The sequence below is a fragment of the Lissotriton vulgaris genome, chromosome 7 (assembly GCF_964263255.1).
Source record: "Lissotriton vulgaris chromosome 7, aLisVul1.2, whole genome shotgun sequence".
NCBI classification, from domain to species: Eukaryota; Metazoa; Chordata; class Amphibia; order Caudata; family Salamandridae; genus Lissotriton; species Lissotriton vulgaris.
Genome location: NC_141695.1, coordinates 1,515,796,180 through 1,515,823,800, shown reverse-complemented (window position 1 = coordinate 1,515,823,800; position 27,621 = coordinate 1,515,796,180). Strand labels below are relative to the sequence as shown.

Genomic DNA, 27,621 nt, shown 5'->3' with positions numbered 1-27,621 from the left:
AGACGTGGTTAAAAGACGCTTCTGACCCGGATATTACTTCCATCTTGCAAATGGGATACACTTTGCAGAGATTAGATAGATTAGAAGGTAGAGGAGGTGGCTTAGGCATCCTTCTTAAAAATCACTACCTCTGTAGGACCTCATCGGCCGCTATTTCTAACTGTGAGAGTATGCTCTTTACACTTGAATTCTCACCTACAGACTCATTTTCTGGTGCGCTTATCTACCGCCCCCCCAATCAAATAGGAGATTTTATTGATTCTCTTCAATCTAAAATAGCTGACTTAGTGGTTAGTAGATCCTATTTCTCAATATTAGGAGATATAAATATCCACTTAGATGACCCCAACAACTCTACGGCTAGTGCATTTTTGGATAGTATGGCAGCTCTCCAGATCATACAGAAAGGCTTTGAGCCTACGCACGAAAAGGGTCATCTTCTCGATGGGGTATTCAGTAATGATAATAGACTGGAAGTAGGGACCCCACTGCCTCTTACCTGGACAGACCACTATTTAATACCCATACAGTGGACTCCAGCTATGTCACCACAGCCCCCCCCTCGTACTACCCTATTTGGGAGAGACTGGTCCAAAGTCTCCCCAGACCAATGGGCTAACTTGCTTTCCGCTGCCCCCCCCCCCAAAATGTGACAGACCCGGCACTGCAATATGAGAACTACATCAAATGGCTGTGTACAGCCCTGGACTCTATTGCACCTATCAAAGCCCTCAAAGAAAAAACTAAATCCAAGGACTCACCCTGGTACACTCCCCAACTTAAAGAACTAAAAAGGGTGTGCAGAAGACTTGAAAGAAATTGGAGGATTTCTCGTAGTAAGATAGATAAAACCACTCATCTTGAAGCCATCAAAAAATATAAAATAGAAATTAGACGTACTAAAACCTTATACTTCGAGGAAAATTTTTTAACTGCCTCCAACTCTTCCAGAGAAATCTTTCAGATAGCAAAATTCCTGATTGACATCCCCCCGGTTCCTGCTGATCCGAGTAAAGCTCAGGCTCGCTGTGAGAGTCAAGCCGAGTACTTTCATAGCAAAATACAAAAAATTGCCTCCGCTTTTAAATCACCTAATCTATCCCAGGATATGGGAACCATCTCACCTAACGTCATGGCTCCAAAATTAGATGAGTTTCCACTGTTGGATGAGAACTCACTTGGGGCTATCATGTTGAAAATTAAATCAGGATCTCCTACGGACCCTGCTCCTCCCTGCCAGTTAGTAAAAATTGAGAATACTGTCAAACCTGTTATCCTTAACATATTAAATACTTCTATTACTACAGGCTCAGTACCCACCGCGTGGAAATGTGCACAAGTTAAGGCTTTGCTGAAGAAACCCACTCTGGACCCGGAAAATATGGCCAACTATCGGCCTATTTCCCTCCTTCCGTGGATCAGCAAACTCTTAGAAAAACACATCAACACGTCTATCACTCAATTTTTAGAGAATCATCATCTCCTCCACGATTCCCAAGCTGGTTTTCGTCCCAAATTGGGAACTGAGGCGGCCCTCCTGGCGGTAACTGAGCTGGCCAGGAAACAAATGGACCAAGGCGGCACCACAGTAATCATGCTACTCGACCTTAGTGCCGCCTTCGACACTGTTAACACCAGCATTCTCCTTCACCGCCTCCACCAGATGGGAATTTCTGGGAAGGCCATGCACTGGCTCCAGTCCTTCCTGGAGAATTGCTCCTTTAGGGTTGTTGAGGGCACTACCTATTCAAAAGTCTGGCCCTTGGATCAAGGTGTACCCCAGGGCTCTTCATTGAGCCCTACTCTTTTTAATATTTATATGCAGCCTTTAGCTGATATAGTGCACTCATTCGGCCTTGATATAGTAACCTATGCCGATGATACGCAATTAGTCGTATCTATGAATCAGGCAGACTCTCCCTCTTCCAATCTAAGTAACTGTCTGGTAGCGGTGGCTCAGTGGATGGCTACCTCGCATTTAAAATTGAATGGCGAGAAAACTGAGCTCATGGTGTTAGGCAATTCAACCATTCCCAGTCCTTTGTCAGACTGGCCACCGTGTATGGGCCCCACGCCCCAACCAAAGTCCCATATAAAGAGCTTAGGTATTTGGTTGGACTCCAACCTCAGCTTCATGCAGCAAGCTACTACTCTCTCCGCCATATGCTTCGGGCTCATGCGTATGCTGAGAAAGGTGCTGCCTCTTCTCCCCTTTGAAGCTCGCAGAATAATGGTTCAAGCCATTATTTTGTCCCGCTTGGATTATGGGAACTCCTTGTACTTAGGCGCCCCCTCATTTACAATCAAAAAGCTACAGGTGACTCAAAACGCCGCAGCCCGCCTCCTATTAGGCCTCAACAAACGAGAATCAGCTACCATGGCCCTGAGGAAACTGCACTGGCTTCCTGTTAAGGCCAGAGTGTTGTTTAAATCTCTTTGTATTATGCACAAAGCCATGTGGAAGAATGCCCCCACTATGATCTGCTCCCTGGCAAAACCCTACCTTCCTCACAGATCCCTAAGATCTAGTACTGCTTTCCTGGCTACTGTCAACAAAATCAGACGTACCAGATGGGGCGGACGTTCCTTCTCCTGGAATGCCGCAAAGGAATGGAACTCTCTGCCCACTCTCCTTCGCAGTGAACCTAGCCTTTTAACATTTCGGAAGGATCTGAAAACCTACCTGTTCATTTAACTTTTTCCCTTTTTAGTATGACGGTACTTAGCGCTACGAGGCCTCCGGGTTGTTTGCGCTCTATAAAACCCGATTAATAATAATAATAATAATAATAATAATAATAATAATTACTGCCAAGGCTACCTGCCTGCCCCCACTGTGACCAATATGTGGTAAATAAAGTATTACCCTGTCATCATTTCTATACTTAAATAAACAGAGGGTCATGCATATAAAGAGAGGCAGAGTCCGTGGTGTCCGATTCAAAAGGGCTTTATTTCAGTAACTCGAGTTAAGGGAGAATCGGGTTCCATCACCACTAAGGTTCAGGAAGGGTCTTCTGAACTTTATTCACAGAGTACAATATTTATACATTGAATATACATTGAATTGCATAGAGAAGGAGGAGCGCTCCAGGCAGAGCAAGAGAAAGAGAGAGATAAGAGCATGTGGGCGTTCATGAGGGCGTTCACTTGAGGAGTCATAGGTGAGTCATAGGTGGGTGGAGACATGGAGGGGGTCTGCATGGCCAGCTGGAACCTTTGCCCTACTTGTGTGCGTAACTTGGTCATGACTTACTCTCTCCGCCATATGCTTCGGGCTCATGCGTATGCTGAGAAAGGTGCTGCCTCTTCTCCCCTTTGAAGCTCGCAGAATAATAGTTCAAGCCATTATTTTGTCCCGCTTGGATTATGGGAACTCCTTATACTTAGGCGCCCCCTCATTTACAATCAAAAAGCTACAGGTGACTCAAAACGCCGCAGCCCGCCTCCTATTAGGCCTCAACAAACGAGAATCAGCTACCATGGCCCTGAGGAAACTGCACTGGCTTCCTGTTAAGGCCAGAGTGTTGTTTAAATCTCTTTGTATTATGCACAAAGCCATGTGGAAGAATGCCCCCACTATGATCTGCTCCCTGGCAAAACCCTACCTTCCTCACAGATCCCTAAGATCTAGTACTGCTTTCCTGGCTACTGTCAACAAAATCAGACGTACCAGATGGGGCGGACGTTCCTTCTCCTGGAATGCCGCAAAGGAATGGAACTCTCTGCCCACTCTCCTTCGCAGTGAACCTAGCCTTTTAAAATTTCGGAAGGATCTGAAAACCTACCTGTTCATTTAACTTTTTCCCTTTTTAGTATGACGGTACTTAGCGCTACGAGGCCTCCGGGTTGTTTGCGCTCTATAAAACCCGATTAATAATAATAATAATAATAATAATTACTGCCAAGGCTACCTGCCTGCCCCCACTGTGACCAATATGTGATAAATAAAGTATTACCCTGTCATAATTTCTATACTTAAATAAACAGAGGGTCATGCATATAAAGAGAGGCAGAGTCCGTGGTGTCCGATTCAAAAGGGCCTTATTTCAGTAACTCGAGTTAAGGGAGAATCGGGTTCCATCACCACTAAGGTTCAGGAAGGGTCTTCTGAACTTTATTCACAGAGTACAATATTTATACATTGAATATACATTGAATTGCATAGAGAAGGAGGAGCGCTCCAGGCAGAGCAAGAGAAAGAGAGAGATAAGAGCATGTGGGCGTTCATGAGGGCGTTCACTTGAGGAGTCATAGGTGAGTCATAGGTGGGTGGAGACATGGAGGGGGTCTGCATGGCCAGCTGGAACCTTTGCCCTACTTGTGTGCGTAACTTGGTCATGACGTGCAACTAACGTGTAACTGGGGGGAATCTGGGGGGAGCTGACTTTCGGTCTAGTAGAGAAGCCTTCAGTGTCAGGACGACCTGCACATCTGGTATTATCTGATATCTTAAGTTTGGAGGATGTATTGTCTGAAGTAAAGGTCGCTCAAGCAAAGGTTGCTCATCACCAAGAGCCGGTGTGGGCATATATTTCTTCTTGCATTGCGTGGGGGCCATGTGCTTTCTATGGATGCGAGCTCTGCAAATCACTTAAACGGAGACAGAAAGGCTAAGCCCTATCTCTGCAAACGGGTTCTGTTTACCTTCTTCACCAGGCAAGAATGTGATTCTGTAGAGCAAGCAGATAACTGTGTGCAAAATACTGTCTTGGCACCCCTGGCTGGGCCCCTTTCGGCTGAGCCAGAAGAATGCGAGAGGTCAGGGATACATAGCTGAGCTGCAGCTCTCAGAGTGTCTGGAGGCATGAAAACCTTAATTCGGGTCCTGGCTCAGACTGAGCCACAAAATGGGTTCATTTCGGTATATTAAACGTGCACAGTGCAAAAACATGGACAACACGGGCCTCAATGCAATATTAACGTTTCTTTCATGGAAGGCTTGGTTACTGACATTCTAATGTGGGACGAAAATGCAGAGGCCTCATTATTCAGGCCACTAAGGGAAAATGCATGGATGACATGCACATACACTAAACGTGGGGTACAAGCAGGGGACACATTGGCCACGTAAAATTTCTATTTCCTCATTCCCTCCTTGTCCCCTACTGTGCCCTTCAGGACACATCTATATTCATGAGACCGTATATCTGATCATACAGCATCATTTGTTCGTCTTTTCTCTTTTGTATACGTGGATGGGGAATACAGGCAGTGGCACACAGGCCGCAAATCGCCGGGCCACACTGCAGACAGAGACAGCAGCCGAATATCATAAGCAGTATCATTCCTAGGAATGATAACATTGTCCATCCCCATCCCGATATTACACCCCAGAGCCAACTGGACCAAGTCCATGGGTCTTGATGTATCTCGTGAGCTATCTTGTGGAGCCTTGTTATTGCTGCGTACACAGATGGCGCGTTATTTGGAATAAACACGCAACAACTGGAGCTGATCACTCTACAAGCCCCGCCCCTATCTGCCAGGATGACGTCAAGAACAAGGCGATTCTGAAGAACAACAAGTCGCATGGCAGACTGCTCCTGGGTCAAGTTCATCAGGGCAGATGCAGTCTCATTCACTACTGCTTCTAGAGTTCTTGTTAACCTGCGTATGAGTTTACTGTTATGGACGGGACCTATGAACCAGAAGTATCCTTTAATGAAATCTGTATATTGCTCCCAAGCTGTCTCAGTCTGATCAACCACTGGGGAATCGGTCTCCCTCCTGTGTCTAACATGCTCTAGTCGTGAATCTTGATGATAATGGGACGGGGCTAGAAAGACAGGTGGCAGCAGGAACGCTATATAACATGTCCCCCCCCAGTCTGAGGGCAGATGTACATAGGCTGTCTGACCGCAAATGAAATAGGAATGGCGGGAAGCTTTGAAAGAAGACTTTCCTTTATCATTAAACTCGACTACAGCATTACACTCGCTGTGTCCCAAATGTACCGATCCTTTCTTTCTAACGCACAATTCACCTTTTACTGGTAGGACTGTAATAGATTGTGGACTTGTATTTTGCTTGGGCTGAACATTCAGAATCATAAAGCTAAGGGAAGCATTTCCTTGCGCGTACTCTTCATTTTCTAGATCAGTCCCCTTCCTTTGGGGAAGACCGTCTTTGTCTGGAAAACATGCCTCATGCATTACTGTATTCAAGTTTCCCCATATCCAGACACCCTGGGAAACTGCGGACTTTCTGTCTAGTGATGACATTAAAGCAAACCATGCTCCGCACGAACCATTGTGCGAGAACGGAAAAGGGAAGAGAGGCAGAACTCCCTTCGTTTTCTGATAAGGTGGGAGTCGGCCACATACCCAGCAATTTGTTAAATTGCTAGTCTGATGAGAATGGTGCAACATTCGAATAAAAGTATTGTTGCGCAGGGCTAGTCGATATGACAGTTCATGGGGTGGCAGATCACTGAATGTATGCTCTACAGTGTCATTAAAGGAAAAGTGCATATGTGAGGCAATAGGAGGAAAGAAAAATGTAGTGTCAAGCTGATACATATTATAGTGATACACAGAAGAGACAGAAAAATCAGAGTTACTATACATCTACTGCGTAATATCTTGCAGTAGTTTTCTTTCATTTTGCTCTTTTTACTATTCTGGTCTACGATCTTATACATGTCAGGGACCTGTCTAACCGATTCACCACCTAGTGGACTTAAACAATTAAACGCTGTCTGACTTTCTAGATCGTAACTTGGACCTATATTCTTGCTGTGGAGTCTTTTCTAGCAAAGGGGGCTTAAAGTCCGTACTGTGTTTAGTACTTTCTGTATTGTCCTTTGTCTTTATCAAAGTTCCAGAGTATTTCTTACAATGATGGGCGTGAAGCCATCCTTTTCTTCCTTTGACTTTGATGGCTGTCCTCGTGGTCAGTAAAACTAATTTCGGTGTCTTCCAACGCGGCTCAAGGGGGCTTGATCGATCAAAGTTCCGAACACAAACAAAATCTCCAGGGACTATGGCATGCTCCTTGACCTGGGTGTTGTCAGGGAAGGCGGCGGCAACCTGTGAACGACAAGAGAGTAGTGCAGACATCAAGGAAGCCAGGTAATCTGTCAGCATGTTACTGTCAACATCAGTTATTTTCTTAGGCAAGGCGTACCCCACATATTCGGTGGTCTACCGAAAACCACTTCATAAGGAGATAGGCCTGTTCTGGAATGAGCTACCATACGCATGTAAAAGAGGGCAACCGGCAAGGCTACCATCCAATCCACGCCTTTTTCTGCACAGATCTTCGCTAATCTCGTCTTAAGTGTCTGAATATGGCGCTCTACGAGTCCTGCTGCTTCAGGGTGTCGTACACAATGAAACTTCCACTGATATCCTAACAGAAGGGACACTTGTTTCATTAATTCAGAAGAAAAAGGCTGACCATTGTCTGAGTACACAACACGGGGCAATCCATATCTGGGGAAGAATTCACGCACCAATTGCCTGGCGGTGGTCACAGCAGTATAATCTGGGACTGGGTACGCTTCTGTCCATCTAGAGAGTGCACACACAACTACCAAGACATACTTGTAATCTCTACATCTGTCCATCTGGATATAATCCATCTGGAGGACTTCAAAAGGATGGTCAGGAGGATGAAATCCGCCTTGTTCCACCGGAATGCCTTTACCTGGATTGAACTGGCAACAGATCATACATGTACGCACTTTTTGTTTCGCTGCTGCACGCAGGTGCTTGTTAAACCAGATATTCTGTAAGCTGTCTAGCATTGCCTTCTCTCCTAAGTGTGCTGGACTATGTGCTGTGTTTATGATCACTTGTACCATAGAGTCTGGGAGAAACCATGTAGCTTTGCCTTTAGTCATCCAACCTTGGTCAGTCTGGACCCCTCCTTGTTCAGTCCATTTCTTTATTTCATCTGAAGTGGCATGTGTCTGTATGTCAAGTACATCTTGTGAAGGATCCCTGACTGTCATGCTTTTTGTCAGTAATGGTACCTCTGTCTTTGTCGTGTCTGCTGGTGTCTGGGCTGTAAGTTTAGCTGTTCGGTCTGCCAGGCCATTACCCTGGGAAATGGTGTCTGTAACTTTGGTGTGTGCTTTGCATTTCAGGATGGCTATGGCTGCAGGTAAATGTATTGCTTCTAACAGAGCCTGAATAAGCGGACCGTGCTGAATTTTAGTACCATGAGAGGTCAAGAAACCTCTCTCCCTCCATAACACTCCGAAGTCATGAACAACGCCAAATGCATATTGTGAATCTGTATAAATGTTCACTTTCAAGTTCTTAGCTCTTATGCAGGCTTGTATCAGAGCGATGAGCTCTGCTGCTTGTGCTGACAGTGTGTCTATTCTGTGTGTCTCTATGACTTCAGTATCAGTGGTCACGGCATATGCGACCACTAACTCTCCCGAACTCGTTCTCATGCATGAACCATCTACATAAAGTGTCAGGTCAGGGTCTGGCAGTGCAATATCTGTCAGGTCTTGTCTTGGTTTCGTCACTGTGTTCAATATTTCCACACAGTCATGTGGTGCGGTGTCTACTGTACCTGAGGGCAAAAGTGTAGCAGGGTTGAGAATATTACATCGTCTGATCTCTATGTGTGGCTGAAATAACGTCAGTTCATATCCTGTCAGTCTCGCTACAGTCAAGTGTTGTGTCTGTGTCCTGTTCAAGAGAACTTCCACTGCATGTGGTACCTGGACTGTCAGGGGTGGCCCAGCACTATGGAGTCACTTTGTCTTATGGCTAGGGCTGTTGCTGCAACTGATTTCAGGCACGCAGGCAGAGCCTGGGCCACTGGGTCCAGTGTACTAGAAAAATAAGCACAAGGTTTGTGTTTTCCTGCTTGATCTTGTGTGAGGACAGATAATGCTGTTCCATCTCGTTCAGTGACGAAAAGCATAAAAGGTTTGCTGCAACAAGGAGTCGCTAAAACTGGCGCTTGACATAAGGCTCTTTTTAATTCTTCAAATGCCAAGGTATGTTCTTGTGTCCAAGGGAGGACAGTCGAAGACGCTGCCTCCTGTGTTGTCAACTGTATGAGTGGTTTGGCTAGATAGGTATACTGGGGAATCCATTGTCTGCAGTATGAAGTGAGGCCAATGAAGGCCCGTACTTCCTTTTGTGTCTTTGGCTGTGAAAGGTTAGCAATTAACTGAATACGTTCTTGTGTCAGCTGTCTACCCCTCTTGGACAGCAAGTGTCCAAGGTACACCACTTGCTGTGCACAGAATTGTAACTTCGAAGGGGACACTTTGTGCCCCTTGTCTGCCAGAAAGTGTAAAACTGTCAGTGATGCATTTTCGCAGTCTGGTTCTGATCGAGCTGTAATTAGGATGTCGTCTACGTACTGGAGCAGTGCAGTGTTGGTAGGCATGTTAATACTGTCCAGCTGTCTCTTTAATGCTTGGCTGTAAATGCTAGGACTCTCTGTAAAACCTTGAGGAGCTCTCGTAAATTTAAAGCTGCGTCCATTTAAACTGAATCCGAAGAGATACTGGCTATCTGGATGAATGGGAACACTAAAGAAAGCATTCTTCAAGTCAATGACAGTAAAGAACGTTGCCTCAGAATCAATAGCAGTCAGTAATGATGAAATGTCTGGAACCACTGGGTATTGAGGGACTATACATTTATTCAATTCTCGAAGGTCAACAACTAGTCTGTAAACAGGTGGTGCATAAGGGTCTGTTCGTTTAAGAATAGGGATGACAGGTGAATTACATACATTCGAGTCAGTCTCCACTACCACCCCTTGTGCAATGAGTTTGTCAACAATTTTCAATAAGGCTACTACGGCATCAGGTGGTAACTTGTATTGTCGGATACGTGGAAGTACTACTCCTGTCTAGAGAGTGACACGGTGTGGTGTAATATGCATGTAACCTACGTCAGTCGGACCTTGTGCCCATAGGTGCTGTGGTACATTCTGGAGTCTGTGGTTGAAATCCTTCAACACATAATGTCCCTTAAAATCACGTAAGAACAGTCGTACTCCTTCCGGAGGACAACAGATAACTGCTCCTAGTTCTTTTAATGTCTTTATACCAAGCAAGTTTTCTGGACATGAATCAGTAAGTAACAAGTCTGTGGTACGTGACAATGGACCAACCCCTAGGGAAACTGGTTTCGATACTTCGTTAACTATAGGCTTTCCTGAAAATCCCAGGGAAACATTCTGTGAGCCTGAAAGGGGTGCCCCTGGAACCTCGTCATGGCTGATGGTAGTTCTGCTCGCCCCTGTGTCAATCAGAAACTTTCTGTCCTTTCCCAATACACAACTATGTACATAGGGACCCTCTTGATCTACAGGAACCTCAATAAGGGGCAAGCCAACTTCCCTCTCTAGGCTGTTTCATGAGAACTGTTGGTATTCTGGATAGTCCGACTGCGTGTACTGATACATTTGTGTCGGGGCATTAACAGGCGGTGGTGGGGGTGGAAAATTCGCTACTGTCTGTTGCGTGTTCTGTGGGGTGCTATTCTGCCTAGGAACGTGTGGTCGTTCTTTGGTTCTGCCTGTAGCTATATTGTGTTTCAGAACAGCACAATCTTTTACAAAGTGACCTGGCTGTTTGCAATAATTACAGTTCCCTTTAACAAGTGTCGTACCATTTTTGTTCGTATTTGCCGGCACCGTTTGGGCAACCAGCACTTTCATTTTCTTCTCTTTCATGCGTCTCTTTTCTTGATCCTGCTCTTCTCTAATTCTGTTCTGGTGATACTGTAACATTTGCAACATTTGTGAAGGGCTATTTGCTTGCCAAGTACTCTCAACCTTCAGTACTCTATTCTTGATCTGGAGTAAGGAATTCTCTACTAATTTGCTCACGAAAAGATGAGGATATGACTCGCTACTGGGCTTAAGGCCACTATTAATAGAAAAACATTTCTCGAATCTAGAATAGAAATCACTTGTGTCCTCGTCTTGTTTCTGTTTACAGGCTGAAATAGCATCCCAGTCTTCCTTTTTAGTAATCAATAGTCTCGGCAAAACCTGTATTAGGAGTTCAGCGAGTTCTCTAGCTTTTTCCCCAAGACCAACCCCCGGGTGCCTGCCTTTATCCTCTGTTTCCAATTCTGCCCAACTTAACTTTTTCTCTCCCACCTCCCAGTCTTTTTCCTTAAGCTTTTCATAAATACCTGCAGGCAACAGTACTTTCAATAGTTTCAGAATGTCAGCGTACGTATAATCTCGGATGCGGAGAATGTCTTTTAATTCTCGGTGAAACCCCCCCGGGTCTTTATCATGGCAGGGCAGCATCTTTTTCATTTCCAGTATTTCTAATTTCGTCAAGGGTGTGTAAACATACACTCGCTGAAGCTCACCCGCTGCATTTTTGACGGGATGTACCTCTCGTAGGGGGTTCTGTCTGTCTATGTACAGGTTCTTTCTGTCGTGGTGTGGGGCGGGAAGCATGCATGTGGTCAGAGAATTCAAGTACTTATGTCGTTGATCCAAGATGACATTAATTAAATCAGTACCTAGGCCTGTCCATTTTTCCAGAAGTATGTCGTCCAGTAATTTATACAAGTGACCAGGATCAGAATATTGACTCTCATACAACGTTATCAAATGTTGGACCATGTAAATACCGGCCAAACGCTGTTCGTTCGGCGGAAGGCTCTAGAAAGTCTGAGCCACTATGTCATTGCTATATATGTTAGAATTGGACACCCACTGGACGGCTGACCGGACCAATTCCTTTTCGTGTGGGGTGTGAGATCGCTCGCTCTCTACCCGTCGTTTCAGGGCTTTTTCAGTAGCTTGGAATAGATTTTCAAGAGAATATCCTTCTTTTATAGCCTGTCCCTGTTTAGGGTAATCGAGGCACTTGGGCCTGTCAAACTGTCGTGCTTTGCCTACATAATTCATTTTGTCCTTCGCCTCATTTTCTGACTCTAAATCTTCCGTTGATGACTCAAACTCTTCTCTGTGTATTTCTATTATTTCCTTTCGTATTTTCTTGTACATAATGTCTGTCTGTCCCTGTCTATCATGCCGACCGGCATCTATGCTGTCACTCCATTCTGTCAAACCATGCCTTACATCTCCGTCTCCTGGGTCTTGTTCCCTGATCAGACAGTTAATTATAAAACGTAGGATGTAGTTCTTAACCTCCACCTTTCTGTGTTTCATGGCCTCTTCTATGCACTCGGGTCCCTCCCCCGTTCTAATGAAATGGTATATTTTATCTAGATGTTCCTTCATGTCTGGTAAGGTGACCAAATAGTCGACGGCTTTTCTTAATCTTAGTGAAAACACGAGCATTGAACCCTTTCCTGGTACTGGATCGTATATGCAACGTGGAATTGCTACATCTACAGAAAACTTAAATGGCGTTGACGCTGACGTAGGCGTTAACGTTGGCGCTGGCATTGGCACTTGCGTTGGCGTTGGCGGTGGCCCCCCTCCCCCTACGGCCCCTGGCCCTACGTCGTCTTTCACGACCTGCTGAAGCTGTTGGAGCTGAGCCGCTGTTGGGGGCGGAGGAAAATCTGCGTTTACATAATCCGGTGCGGGCTCCTCTAGATAGGAGGAAATAAAAGCTTCAGAGGCTGTCGGCTTCGTTCTAAGTACTCTAAAGGGTACTGGTGGTGGCGTACGCGACCTACGGGGTATTTCTGAGGGGGTCACTCTAGCTAGTTCTTCTGAGAGGACGGGATAAATACCAGCAACGAGGACATTTCTTTCTCTATCAGCCTGTTCTGCCTTGGCCCGTTCCCCCTCCTCCCGCAGTTCTTTTTCTTTGGCTTTTTCCGCTGCTTGTTTATTTCTCTCTGCTTGGTGGAATTCTTTCTCTGCTCTCCTATGCGCTTCTTTACGCCATAACTCAATGGCATCTTTCTGAGACGGTCTTGCTTTCCTTTTCCATAGCGCTTCCTCTACTTTCATAATGCATTCAGAATTTCATGTTCCTGAGGCAGGCCATCTGTACTTCTCCTCTAAATCCTTCGTGTAATCTACCCATAAGTCTAAAAACAATATGGCATCTAGCCCGTGCTTGTTATACATGTAATGACCAGGTGTGTCTCTAGGCGGGACGGGAACTGACTCTTCAAGTATTCCTTTCCTGGTCCCTATCTGACGTAATTTCGAAAACAGTGGCATGTTGAAACTTTGGATTCAGCTTTATCAACCAACTTAACGAAAACACAATACACACAAAAATAGTCTGATTGAAACAACCATTCACACTACAACACTAAAACACTAAAACAGATACATTCTGATACATGGGGAAAAACATGAACTTGAAAACAGTTAACTTTATGCACTGGAATACAGTACAACCATACCGGTCTAATAAAGAGACGCGTCTTTACCGTGCCTACCGAAATGGACCCGTCTTTACTGTGCCCGTATGAACGAGACACGTCTTTACCGAGCTCAAATAAATGAATCCGTCTTTAATCTTTATGCATTCCCAATAGCGGTACTCACCGGGAAGCAGAACTTGAAGGCCTCGGAAACTTGATACTGCGTGAACTCGATACTGCGCATGCGCCTCGGAACAGGTGGACCTCTGGAAACCTCGGACCTTGCTCTCTCACGGCTTGGACTCTGGTTGGGATGATCCGCGATCCTCACCGCCTCGTGTGGATCCCCGGTCGCATTCCGTCTCCTCCGTGGGCCTGAGGGAGTAAGCAGGAAGTCCCGCTGGCGTGTACACTTTGAAGTCCGTCACGGCTGTAGAAGGGGGCAAGGGCTGGACCTACATCACCGGCGCGTGGGGAAGGGGATTTGTCCCTATTCGGGCGCCAGATTTATGTGGTAAATAAAGTATTACCCTGTCATAATTTCTATACTTAAATAAACAGAGGGTCATGCATATAAAGAGAGGCAGAGTCCGTGGTGTCCGATTCAAAAGGGCTTTATTTCAGTAACTCGAGTTAAGGGAGAATCGGGTTCCATCACCACTAAGGTTCAGGGAGGGTCTTCTGAACTTTATTCACAGAGTACATTATTTATACATTTTATATACATTGAATTGCATAGAGAAGGAGGAGCGCTCCAGGCAGAGCAAGAGAAAGAGAGAGATAAGAGCATGTGGGCGTTCATGAGGGCGTTCACTTGAGGAGTCATAGGTGAGTCATAGGTGGGTGGAGACATGGAGGGGGTCTGCATGGCCAGCTGGAACCTTTGCCCTACTTGTGTGCGTAACTTGGTCATGACATGCAACTAACGTGTAACTGGGGGGAAGCTGGGGGGAGCTGACTTTCGGTCTAGTAGAGAGGCCTTCAGTGTCAGGACGGCCTGCACATCTGGTATTATCTGATATCTTAAGTTTGGAGGATGTATTGTCTGAAGTAAAGGTCGCTCAAGCAAAGGTTGCTCATCACCAAGAGCCGGTGTGGGCATATATTTCTTCGTGCATTGCGTGGGGGCCATGGGCTTTCTATGGATGCAAGCTCTGCAAATCACTTAAACCGAGACAGAAAGGCTAAGCCCTATCTCTGCAAACAGGTTCTGTTTACCTTCTTCACCAGGCAAGAATGTGATTCTGTAGAGCAAGCAGATAACTGTGTGCAAAATACTGTCTTGGCACCCCTGGCTGGGCCCCTTTCGGCTGAGCCAGAAGTATGCGAGAGGTCAGGGATACGTAGCTGAGCTGCAGCTCTCAGAGTGTCTGGAGGCATGAAAACCTTAATTCGGGTCCTGGCTCAGTCTGAGCCACAAAATGGGTTCATTTCGGTATATTAAACGTGCACAGTGCAAAAACATGGACAACACGGGCCTCAATGCAATATTAACGTTTCTTTCATGGAAGGCTTGGTTACTGACATTCTAATGTGGGACGAAAATGCAGAGGCCTCATTATTCAGGCCACTAAGGGAAAATGCATGGATGACATGCACATACACTAAACGTGGGGTACAAGCAGGGGACACATTGGCCACGTAAAATTTCTATTTCCTCAAATACAATGGTCACATCAGGATGCTTTGGTGCCCCCCCCCACACACTCAGCCCCTCTGCCCTTTATTTTTGGGCTCACGCATACTGAGGGACGCCACCTGGAAAAGAAAACAAGCATTGGCATAGCCAATAGGTCTCGCATTTGGGATCTGCTGCATAACTAAATACTTATAAGGTCCTAAAGGCGAGACCTATTGGATATTTCAATGCTTGCTACTTGTTTTTCTGCCCCTCTTAGAGGCCCCTGAGCTTGTCTCCGTACAGAGAGATCTGCCCATTCTTTCCTTGGACACGTCACCTTCAGCTCACGGGACCCCGCGGGCTGCCAACGACGGCTGCCGGACACCTCACCTCCTGTACAGGACTCAGCGCCAACAAACCACCTGGGTACCTTGGAGGCACTGGCTCTGAGGAGAACAGCTCAGTGTCTGCAACTGGGACTGTGAGAAACCAGGGAGCCTCTTGATAAAAGCAGGAGCCACCAGGGCTCAATGGAAACCAGAAGAACTCTTCAGAACGCAGTGATCTCTTGTTAAGATCAGGAGCCACCCTGGCCACGTCAGTGAACATGAAACTTTTCATAGCACACCAGCGCTGATGGCAATAAAAGGAGTCAACAAGGCCATGTCAGACCCAATCCATCCTTCACAACATACCTGGGCAATGATAACATCAGGAGCCAAGGTGGTCATGTCAGAACCAATCCATCCTTCACAGCATACCTGGGCAATGATAACATCAGGAGCCAAGGTGGTCATGTCAGAACCAATCCATCCTTCATAGCATACCTGGGCAATGATAACATCAGGAGCCAAGGAGGTCATGTCAGAACCAATCCATCCTTCACAACATACCTGGGCAGTGATACAGGAGGAGCCAAGGAGGTCATGTCAGAACCAATCCATCCTTCACAACATACCTGGGCAGTGATAACATCAGGAGAAAAGGAAGCCATGTCAGAACCAATACATACTTCACAACATACCTGGGCAATGATAGCATCAGGAGCTAACAAAGTCATCTCGGAACCAATACATCCTTCACAACATACCTGGGCAATGATAAAATCAGGAGCCAAGGAGGTCATGTCAGCACCAATCAATCCTTCACAATATATCTGGGCAATGATAACATCAGGAGCCAACGAAGCCTTGTTTGAAACCAGGAAGCTGCTTAAGAACACATGCAGTCCAATGATAAAATCAGGAGCCAGCCAGGCAGAGCCAGGAAAGAGCAGCGCTCTGCAGTGTAGCGTCTCTGTGAATGTAAAGTAGGCACCAATCAGGCCGTGCCACGCACATGGACTCCTGGTCAGGGAGTCCTGGGGCTGTGCCTATGCCAAGCCGGAAGTCGTGTGCTCACGTGGGTAGGTCTGTGCTTAAATTCTGGCTCCATGACCTGTGGCCCCCCTGGGGCCCCCTTACTACCCTGGCCATCCTCACTCAACAGGGTTGGCTGCATGATAAGGCAGAATGACCTACTGAAAAACTTCAGGTCTGAGCCTTTTGAAGGCCGGGAGAGCTGGAAAGAGTCAGTCACACAACAGGAGTTAGCACCTGTGAAAGGTCAGGAGAGCTGGGCCGTGTCAGTCACATGGCAGGAGTGAGCACCTGACAGGACAGGAGAGCTGGGACGTGCCAGTCAGAAGGCAGGAGTGAGCGTCTAACAGGTCAGGAGAGCTGGGCAGAGTCAGTCACAAGGCAGGAGTGAGCGCCTGACAGATCAGGAGAGCTGGGACGCGCCAGTCACAAGGCAGGAGTGAGCGCCTGACAGGACAGGAGAGCTGGGATGCACCAGTCACAAGGCAGGAGTGAGCGCCTGACAGGTCAGGAGAGCTGGGCAGAGTCAGTCACAAGGCATGAGTGAGCTCCTGACAGGTCATGAGAGCTGGGACAAGCCAGTCACAAGACAGGAGTGAGCACCTGACAGGACAAGAGAGCTGGGCAGAGTAAGTCACAAGGCAGGAGCGAGCGCCTGACCGGTCAGGAGAGCTGGGCAGAGTCAGTCACAAGGCAGAAGTGAGCGCCTGACAGGTCAGGAGAGCTGGGACGAGCCAGTCACAAGGCAGAAGTGAGCGCCTAACAGGTCAGGAGAGCTGGGATGCGCCAGTCACAAGGCAGGAGTGAGCGCCTGACAGGTCAGGAGAGCTGGGATGCGCCAGTCACAAGGCAGGAGTGAGCGCCTGACAGGAGAGGAGAGCTGGGATGCGCCAGTCACAAGGCAGGAGTGAGCGCCTGACAGGTCAGGAGAGCTTGGATGCGTCAGTCACAAGGCAGGAGTGAGCGCCTGACAGGACAGGAGAGCTGGGCAGAGTCAGTTACAAGTCAGGAGTGAGCACCTGACAGGTCAGGAGCGCTGGGCAGAGTCCGTCACAAGGCAGGAGTGAGCGCCTGACAGGTCAGGAGTGCTGGGCAGAGTCAGTCACAAGGCAGGAGCGAGCGCCTGACAGGACAGGAGAGCTGGGATGCGCCAGTCACAAGGCAGGAGTGAGCGCCTGACAGGTCAGGAGAGCTGGGCAGAGTCAGGTACAAGGCAGGAGTGAGCGCCTGACAGGTCAGGAGAGCTGGGACGAGCCAGTCACAAGGCATGAGTGAGCACCTGACAGGTCAGGAGAGCTGGAACAAGCCAGTCACAAGACAGGAGTGAGCACCTGACAGGACAAGAGAGCTGGGCAGAGTAAGTCACAAGGCAGGAGCGAGCGCCTGACCGGTCAGGAGAGCTGGGCAGAGTCAGTCACAAGGCAGAAGTGAGCGCCTGACAGGTCAGGAGAGCTGGGACGAGCCAGTCACAAGGCAGAAGTGAGCGCCTGACAGGTCAGGAGAGCTGGACAGAGTCAGTTACAAGTCAGGAGTGAGCGCCTGACAGGTCAGGAGCGCTGGGCAGAGTCCGTCACAAGGCAGGAGTGAGCGCCTGACAGGTCAGGAGTGCTGGGCAGAGTCAGTCACAAGGCGGGAGCGAGCCCCTGACAGGACAGGAGAGCTGGGACAAGCCAGTCACAAGGCAGGAGGGAGCGCCTGACAGGTCAGGAGAGCTGGGATGAGCCAGTCAAAGGACAGGAGTGAGCACCTGACAGGACAAGAGAGCTGGGCAGAGTCAGTCACAAGGCAGGAGTGAGCGCCTGACAGGTCAGGAGAGCTGGGCAGAGTCAGGTACAAGGCAGGAGTGAGCGCCTGACAGGTCAGGAAAGCAGGGACAAGCCAGTCACAAGGCAGGAGTGAGCGCCTGACAGGTCAGGAGAGCTGGGACGAGCCAGTCACAAGGCAGGAGGTAGCACCTGTGAACAGTCAGAAGGGCTTAGGCCAAGTCAATTACAAGACAGGTGTTCACCCCCGAAAGGCCAGGAGGACTGGGCCGTGTCAGTCACATGGCAGGAGTGAGCGCCTGTAAATGACAGGAGAGCTGGGCCGAGTCAGTCACATGCCAGGAGTGGGCGCCTGACAGGACAGGAGAGCTGGAATGTGTCATTCACATGGCAGGAGTGAACGCCGGTGAAAGGTCATGAGAGCTGGGCCGTGTCATTCACATGGCAGGAGTGAGCGCCTGACAGGACAGGAGAGCTGGGCCGTGTCAGTCACATGGCAGTAGTGTGCACCTGACAGGCCAGGAGGGCTGGACAGAGTCAGTCACACAGTAGTAGTGTGCACCTGACAGGACAGGAGAGCTGGGCTGAGTCAGTCACATGCCAGGAGTGAGCGCCTGTGAAAGGTCAGGAGAGCTGGGCCGTGTCAGTCATATGGCAGAAAGATGGGGAAGAACTTTGGGGGGGGGGGGCAGAGAGACGGGAGGCGGGGAAGCTCTAAGAGGGAGATGTGGGGCAGAGCTTTGGGAGGGGCAAAGAGAAAGGAGGAAGGGAAAGCCCTAGGGAGAGATGTGGGGCAGAGCTTTGGGGGGAGGGGGGGGGAGAGAGACGGGTGGAGAGGGAAGCGCTAAGGGGAGATGTGGGGTATAGCTAGGCTGTCCGGAATTCGGTTAAAACCGAATGTAGCCGATAATACCATACCAGATGAAAATCAGCTGACTCGGTTTAAACCGAGTGTCGCTGATTTTCAGAGTTATTGCATCATTTGGCCACTTGGTGGAGCCAAAACTTTACATGCAAACGGCAATTTTGGCTCGCGAAGAAAAGCAGCTCCGAAGGTGAGTCACCCCATTAGGTGTGAATGGCCCAAGGTCCAGGCCAACACCAGTCACCCTGCCTGGCTCACGTGGGGGGGGGGAGAGGAGCTTTTGTTGTCTGCCGTCTGTCTTACTGCGGCCGCCGCACCCACGTACTTAACAGGTCTTTAAAAAGACCATTTGCTTAACGAGTCTTTGTTGTTATTTCGGCACTTCTTAGAGCCCCTGCAGGTACCCTGTCTCCGGCTTTGCTCATGACTGGGCCCTGCTCCTAGCCGCTGAGGGCACCCATTGTGGCTGGAGCCAATCAATCAGCCCCTGCACTGCTGCCTTTGCTCATCTTGCATAGTGCGGAATATAGCTACACAACAATCGTAGCGTGAACTTGGCCCAAAGCTGTTAGCGCTTTTTCCCCATATTAGTGGCCACTCAAAATAAAAAATAGTAAGATGAATAGCTGCTCAACGGCACAAAATCTGCACTTCAAGTCCTGGCAGGAGTTGATGGAATCAGGTGCGGCAGCATGAGGGGCGTGTGTGTGGGTGGGGGAGGGGGGGGGGGTGGGGGCGGTGAAGCAGTCCCCGGCGATTGCAGCTGTCAACATGTGAAAGGTTTGAGGGGTCAGGCCGGGCAGCTTCCACGCTCCTACGAGTTATGTTTTATTGTTACCAGATGTCTGAAGTCACAGCAGATACTTAGTTGGTTTATAATAGCGAGTGAGAGCGCGCCTGAGCGTAATCTCCAGCTCGGCTCGCAGCGCCCTGCCCGGCAGTTACCAGATCTGAAAGCATCGGCCCCTTTGTTATTGAACCACGGCGCCATTCTGGCAAGGTTATGTTAATTATGTTAATTCTAAGGTGCAACACGTCAAAGATGAAACGACTTGCGAGTCAGTCTTGTTACACAAAAAGTATTAGTTTGCAGAGATAACGTGTGAACTACTTTGAAATATCGCATTTATATAATCAATAACTTGCAACTATTTAATATAAATTGAATACGGATGCACATAAAAAATTGTCAGACTGAGGTGACTATCAGATTAACAGAAGAGTGTTCCGAGAAAAATATGAAGACACTTTTGTGGAAAAAAAGGTCTGGCATTAGCTCATGCACATAGCAATTAAAATGTTTTACGTAAAACCCAAAATGCTCAAGAATGAATTTAACTCGACACACTCCCAGCTTTTAGACCTCCCTCTCTAAAATAATCATGACGGATTGCAATGTGGGATTCTGCTTGAGATCGAAACCGGCCATTTCTTGTGTCTTCTCCCCATCCCCACCACCTCCCCAGTGCAGTCAACCACACCCCTGATTCATGGTGCATAGCCACGCCTCTCTGGTTAATTCAGGGACAGGGCAGGAGCCTTGCTTTTAATTATTTATTTATTTATTTATGCATTTTTATATAGCGCGGACCCCGATGTGCCCTTATTAACATGGCCAGCCCACACTGAGATCGCATGTAATGGACGCAGCTAATGAAGACTTTTGCAGTTTGTTTTGTCTGTGTTTTTTTTGTTCATGTGTGCGTTCTTGGAATGTGACATTCCTAAGACTTCATTTGATGAACAGCCTCTGTTCATGACGCGTTGCTCTCTTGGGAGAATATCCAGGTTTTAGTGAATTCAAAAGTTTAAGAAAAGGCTTAAGGCTGGCATGTGAGAGAAAAGCGCAACTTCACAAAGCACAGACTGGAATATGTTATCAGCCTCTCCCAGCCCATGCTCCTACCGCCTGCCCCCCCTTAACCACAACACCCCACACTCTCAGACCCCGCCTTCCTTCCGCCTGGGGTCTGGCAACAGCCCTGAAGCGGTCGGTGAAGGGATGCGGCGGTTGCACTCAGCACCCAGGGAATGAGGTTCGAGGCACGGACACATACATCACATGAGATCTCAGCAGCAGGTGCAATAACACACTGAGCTACCAGCTCGTGGAGGTTACAAGGAGTACTGGATTCACACCACGGATCTGCTGATCATTACATATCTCCCGCACCCGCAGCTGACCTTCAGTGGGGAACTGGCACAGTCTGCTAAGCGTGTAATGAGTTGTTTTCTCCTGTCTGGCTTGGGGTGGAATACACAGCAGCGCTGGTGGTCCTCGCGGTGGCATGCACAACTGAAAGGACATGCGAGGTAAACAAGAAGCGCAGGTGACTTTTCTTGGCAAGGAGCAGTCAAATGAAAGGCATTAAGGCACAGACTGCAGGCAAGAAGGCGCACTGATTGAAACGCTCACTGCTGACATCTGTGGCGATATGCGTGCTATGGGCTTGAATCTGAGCAGTGATAATTGCAGTCATTTAGAAGTGCGTTAACTGAAATCCCATCACATTGAATAATAGTAACACGTTGTTAAAAGTACCTAATAACAGAAGTGCACAATGAAGCTCTACATAAAACAAGCCATTGGTATCAATTGGCCAATTGCAGTTAGTTCTCTCCGGTTCATGTATTGTTAGAGCTGCCTGACAACATTAAAATTCAGTTGATATATGCCTTTAAGGCAAACAGATTTAAATAATAATGGGTTTTTGTCGGTGTAAATTTTAATACAGTAAGGTAAATCCAGTAAAGATTCATCATAAAATCTTTATTCAGCATGTAAAAACAAACATTAAAGAACAAGATAACTCAGCAAAAGTTACAGTGCAAATATAAAACACATGCGCAACATTTAAATAAATAACTTTTAATTACCAATCATCAATAGGACAAGATAAACAAGCATTGGCATAGCCAATAGGTCTCGTCTTTGGGACCTTATAAGTGTTTAGTTATCCAGCACAATATCCTTGGTGCAACAACATCAACTGTTGCATGGCTAAACACTTATTAAGGTCCCAAAGGCGAGAACTATTGACTATGCCAATGCTTGTTATATTTTATTTTTTCTAGTGCCGGTTTTCAGAAAAGACAGCATTCAATGATTTGGTGCTTTCCCACGACTATTTCATTTAGAACACCAGTTTCCAAACACAGAAATTAACATAAGATTGCATTTCCATTTGGGAAAATACGAGACAAATGTCATTAATTCACTTTGCTGTTTTAGTTTTTCAGTTTCCAGTTAGAATTAGTTTGACGTTGACTCAAGGGTAGCATTGACATCTAATTAAAGGACACATGCACAAAAGAGTAGGTTGAGGCAATTCACAAACAGTTATACTTTATTCGAGGACCCTAATGCTCCCAAAGCTCTGTGGCACGGTGTCTACATACCATACATCAATGAAGAAAGCAAGCAATAATAAAAGCAAAGCGATCCATAAGCACCTGTAAAACACTGTTTCAGTTGTTTTTTATGGCGCGAAAATGAGTAACCACTGAAAAGCACTGTTTTTTTGGGGTATTGAAATCACTGGAAAACACTGAAAAAACACCACCAGATTTTACCGAAAATAGAAACTGAAAACAGGAAAGCCTAGGTATAGCTTTAAGGGGGGCAGGGAGACGGGTGGAGGGGGAAGCTCTAAGGGGGAGATGTGGGGCAGAGAGACAGGAGGAGGGGGAAGCCTTAGTGGCTAGGAGTAGAGATGCAGACAGAGGCTCAGAGGCCTGAATGCATTTGTACTATACTATGTTTGAGCAGCTAGCTGACTGACATGAAAGAGGATGGAGCCCTTGTGGGTTTCCACAAGTCAGATCAGATTCTCGTGAAGAGTCCCTTTCCCTTCTAAGCCCTGCTTAACACTTGGATACAGGATGAACCTTGTATTCATGTCCTCAACGTTTGAGACAAAAAATACTCATTGCTTTCTGAACAATGAGAGTAAAAGCGTTAAGGTAACATGTCGTTCCTGCTTAGATTTCCCACGCTTTACATAATCCTGCATTCCCTATAAGTGTTTGCTTTTTCCAGAATGTTGTTACTTTTTTTCAGGCAGTGCAAAATTTTTATTGAGTCACATCCACGTGTTCATAATGGGGCAGAATCGGGTTGTAGCTGATGACAGTGTGAGTTTAAACCGTTTATTAACCTCCCTGGTGTTTGTTGAAAATATGGGCATATTATATGGTGCTCTCACAGAATTGGGTGACCTATCCAGAAGGCTGCATATACAAGGCCGATCGTTCAATACTGATGCAGACTTTAGCGTTTGAATCAATGGCTGATTCACCTGGCCCTTTGCATTAAATTCTGCAGAACTGATGCAGTTTGCTGGTGTAGGACTGCAACAGAACAAACGTGGTGTTAGCATCATTAGGGCACAGTTCTTTAGGAGCTTAGCAAATAACTTGCAAAAAAGGATGACCATGAATAATGCATCAAATATTTCTAGATGCACAACCACAAACATTGACGAAATAGAATACAAAGATTTGGTACATAGAATGAAACTCCTACAACCAGTTTCTTGTCCAGATCCAGTAGACATCTTATATGGTGAGGGAGAATTACAAAACCTTTGTAGCAGGTTTCATGTATTTGATACCAGGCAGTACATCATTGATTTTAGAGAGTACAAACAAAATAGAAATTGCATCCCTGAAACCATTAGTGCACATTATAGACACCTTTTATACCACCACTGCTGAATGTGAACGGGGCTTTAGTGTAATGAATGATGTGCTCACACCACTGCGGAACAGAATATCAATCAATCATCTGTCTTCTATAATGTTCATGGCTTATGATTCCACTTATAAGTGTGTTTGGGACATTCTGTGATTGGAAACATGTCCCACATTGTAAATGTATTTTAATGTAAATAACTTATATATTAAACCTCAAATAAACATGTCTTTCCGTTGGTAAATTAAATAACGTTAAAGCTGTAACTGGTCAGTGAAATGCCGAACGTACTAAAATTGGTATGTTTTGCTCTTTCTAGCCACACCTCTGACTCCGCTCACTGATCCAATCCTCAGGTTATTCCTGCCCCCTGATTCTCCGCCCACAGTTCCCCTACTTTTTGTCCCCCACTTCGACCACTGACCAGGAGCAATTTCAGGAGCAGCGATGGCCACCGCATCCACCAGCATTCTCGCGGCCTGGGATCTTGCAGCTCCGGAGTCGGAGGCATGGCCACGGGCATCGTTGCTCCTTGCAGCTCCCCCGCCTGCCTTCAGAGACGCTTGGGGACTCGATCTCACGAGCATTCTTGTTGTGCTAGACACAGTGATCAGGGAGGAAGTCAAGCAAGGCCCCGACGAGAGGTAGCTGCATCAGGACTCGTCCAGCTGAATGGTGAATGAGGGGAGGGCGATTTTCCCTTCACCAAGCGTGCCACATCATACCTAAAAGATCAGCACAGACTGTGACAGGGGAGCCCAATATAATCTCGGGAAGGGAAGGAGTCAGGGAGCCCATAACACAGAGCACCTGTGAAGGCCAAACCTCCTAGGGTGTGAGGACAATTTATTCACAAGAGTAGGACACCCTGAACCAGGGAAGCATGGACTGTCAACTCTTTGTAATGAGAGATAAAGAGATAGGCAGTGCCTAATTAAAAAAAAAAAATCAGCACAGGGGCCCAAAGATTTTCTTGAGGGCCCACTGCAAAAGCAGCCGAATGCTGGATTGCATAGACCTGTGGGTAACTAATGTCTGTTTTCCACCCCCCAACACTGCTTGTGTCTTTGTCTCCCTCTTACAGGGTTTTTTTCGTCTATGCTTTTTCCTTTTTTAAAGTTTTCCTATCCCTTCTTCTTTTTCCGCCTTTATCTCGTACGTCGTCTGAATAACAACAAATGTGTCCTATTCCTTCAAAAAAGAGCTCAAGACCGCACCACCTGCACAAATGAGGTACGGGAGATGTAGGGCTTTACCCGGATGCCCCTCGTCAGTTGGACACCATGTTTACAATCCGAGGCTTTCGTTTTAGGTATCTTTGTTCTCAAGTGTGTTTATACAAAGTGGTCTACTGGGGCATATCAAGACTACAACTCACAGAATACACCGAATGGTTAAATTACCATAGCTGCCAAGGTTTCAGATTGCTGTGTGTGAAATTTTCATAATTTCAGTGTAATTATGAGTCAGCTGCCGCAGGTGTTTGCACCAGTTTTAAGATCTTAAGTTTCTCTTTTCTCAAATCGGTCCAATGTCTGATATATGTGTTTCCCTCGTCTTCATTGCTTGATTTTTGCTTGTAAGAAAGTTTCACTCATACTCGTTGAAATGTCACTCATAATTAAACTATAATTATGAAAATGTCACACATTGCAATCTGAAACCTTGGCAGCTATGCACTCGGCCACTGGCTGGAGGGGGTCTCGGCCCATACCAGGGTCGGACTGGGCCACCTCACATCTGAAATGATTTTCTTCATCACACTGCCTCACAGGGACAGCCCTGCCTTCGCGGAAGATACATAGAACACCTCATCTGGCGCTCCTGCGCACTGGGCAAACCCCCACTCCATATAGTGGCCCTGGCGTCTTGCACTGCCCTGGGACTGAATGCTTTCCATTCAACCTCTGAGCTTCTTCCCTTCTTACCAGGCTGAACCCTGTCCTCCTCTTGGTGCACAGCCTGATCTAGACCAGCTCGGGAATTGCCACTACCATCATCCTGGTACTGCCAACAATAAGGCCCAGAGAGTGTCACCAACGTGGGCCGGAACTGACCTTCCTGCTAGACCTAGACCAAAATTCACAAGTTTACAGCCCCAACGTCTGGAGCCCAAATAGCTTCAGACTCCGCAGGTCTAGCACTTCCAACCCCGAATCCTGGCAACGAGGATGCATTTCTCCAGACCATTCAAGCCTCTCGCACTGCCTCAACGCTTTTTGCAACAACGCCCTGCGTGGGATGGCAGACAGAGTCTCTTAGGCAGCAGTTGGAATGTCCAAACTTGAAGACACAGTGAGGGAACTTAAGTCAGTGGTTTCCTGCCGTGGACGTTCATAATGAGGACGCTGAGGGATGGACACGTGGATTTAACCTCCGATTCAATGGGTTCTCAAGTGAGTTGAGAGTCCCATGGCTAAACAATTTTTAGAGACCTGCATTGCCAGCTGTATGCCCAAATGTCAACTCTCCACTTGCTTTCATGTCGATCGAGTGCATCACTTCCTGGGAAAGAAGACCCCCTGTGCCCAATGATCGTAAACTACTGAACTACAGGGACGCGATCATTAGAGAAGTGTGCAGGTCTGGGATACCCCAGTTCAAGGTACACCGTATTAGGATTTTCCCAGGCTATATGCCCCTGGTTCAACAACAGCAGACATCTTACCGCAAATTTAACGTAAACTTGGAGCCCTGGGGGGCCGATACATACCCCTGTTTCCTGCAAAACATAAAGTGCTCCACAGCTCCAAATCCCTCTTTTTTGAGACCCCAGAGGCGAGATGGAAATGGGCATCAGAACAACAGCCCCTTTTGTGCAATTAACTGCCCCCATCGGGGGCAAACTCCATGCAGCGATATGACACCAAGGGATGGAGCCCAAGAGGTTGAGGAGACAAAAGCGTCAGGGCTCTTCGACACAGATGCTATCAGACTATGAGGATGATCCCCTCAACAGTGCCCAGTCATTCTAGCAGGACCAACTGTGGCCAATCCAGACAGTTTCATGTTAGATCTAGGCTACTTCAGGTATGATTGACTAAGTCTACCACCTGCTTATACCTTATTTGTCAGCACAACTATATCCTTTCCACAAATGATCTGGCTAGGATCGGCCTGGGACACAGTTAATGTTTTGTTTAAGGGACGGTGACATATTCTTCTAAGGCAGAAATGCGCATTACCCTGTTCCAACTGACAGAAGAAGAAATACATGAGAGGTATAGGCTTCACTCCGCTACCATCTTAGACCTGATACGTAACCTGCATCCAATCCTGGAGCATCAGATACGCAGGGCACGAGCAATTCCACCACATATGCAGGTCCTATGTTCCCTCACCTACTTGCATCAGGTAGTTACCAGGGGGTGATAGCTGTAGCTGGAGGGTCTCACAAAGTTGACTGTCACACTTCCTAAACACCTTCCTGGATGCCATACTTCAAAGAATGCACAATTACATCCGGTTTCCCAGCACATACCAGGAACTGCATAAGACCAGGATGAATTTCTATCAGATGGCTCAATTCCCACATCATTGGGTGCATTGATGGGACACATATTGTAATCTGTCCCCCCCTCTGCTACTTGAGTACGTATATCGGAACAGAAAATCATATCATTCAATCAATGTCCAGGTCATTTGTGATGCATCACACATCATGGCTGATATAGTAGAAAAATCCCAGGAAGTACGCATGACTCTTACATCTTCAGGCATAGTGGAATCTATACACGTCTGACTCTGGGAGAATTTGGAGAAGGATACCTGCTAGTTAAATGCATGTGACACACTCTGATGTATACCTTGGATCTATCTAGTTGCCTCTGATTAATATTTCCTCCTTTCCCATTTAGGTGCGTGCATTCAAACTCACCCCATTTATCAACCCATCTACCCCAAGTGAGAGGAGATACAATGCTACCCATAAGTCTACGCGAAATGTGGTGGAGCGGACATTTGGACACATGAAAAGCAGATTCTGCTGCCTCTACAAAAGTGGTGGTGCACGGCAGTACCGCCCCAAGATATGCTGCAAAATCATTGCTACCTGTGCCATGATACACAACCTGC

The 27,621-nt window shown here is 47.1% G+C and overlaps 1 protein-coding gene across 1 annotated transcript in view; it reads left to right on the top strand.

Annotated features, from left to right (window-relative positions):
- LOC147705912 (inactive serine/threonine-protein kinase TEX14-like) overlaps nt 1–27,621 on the top strand; it is a 722,788-nt gene that overhangs the window by 47,595 nt on the left and 647,572 nt on the right. The window lies entirely within an intron of this gene.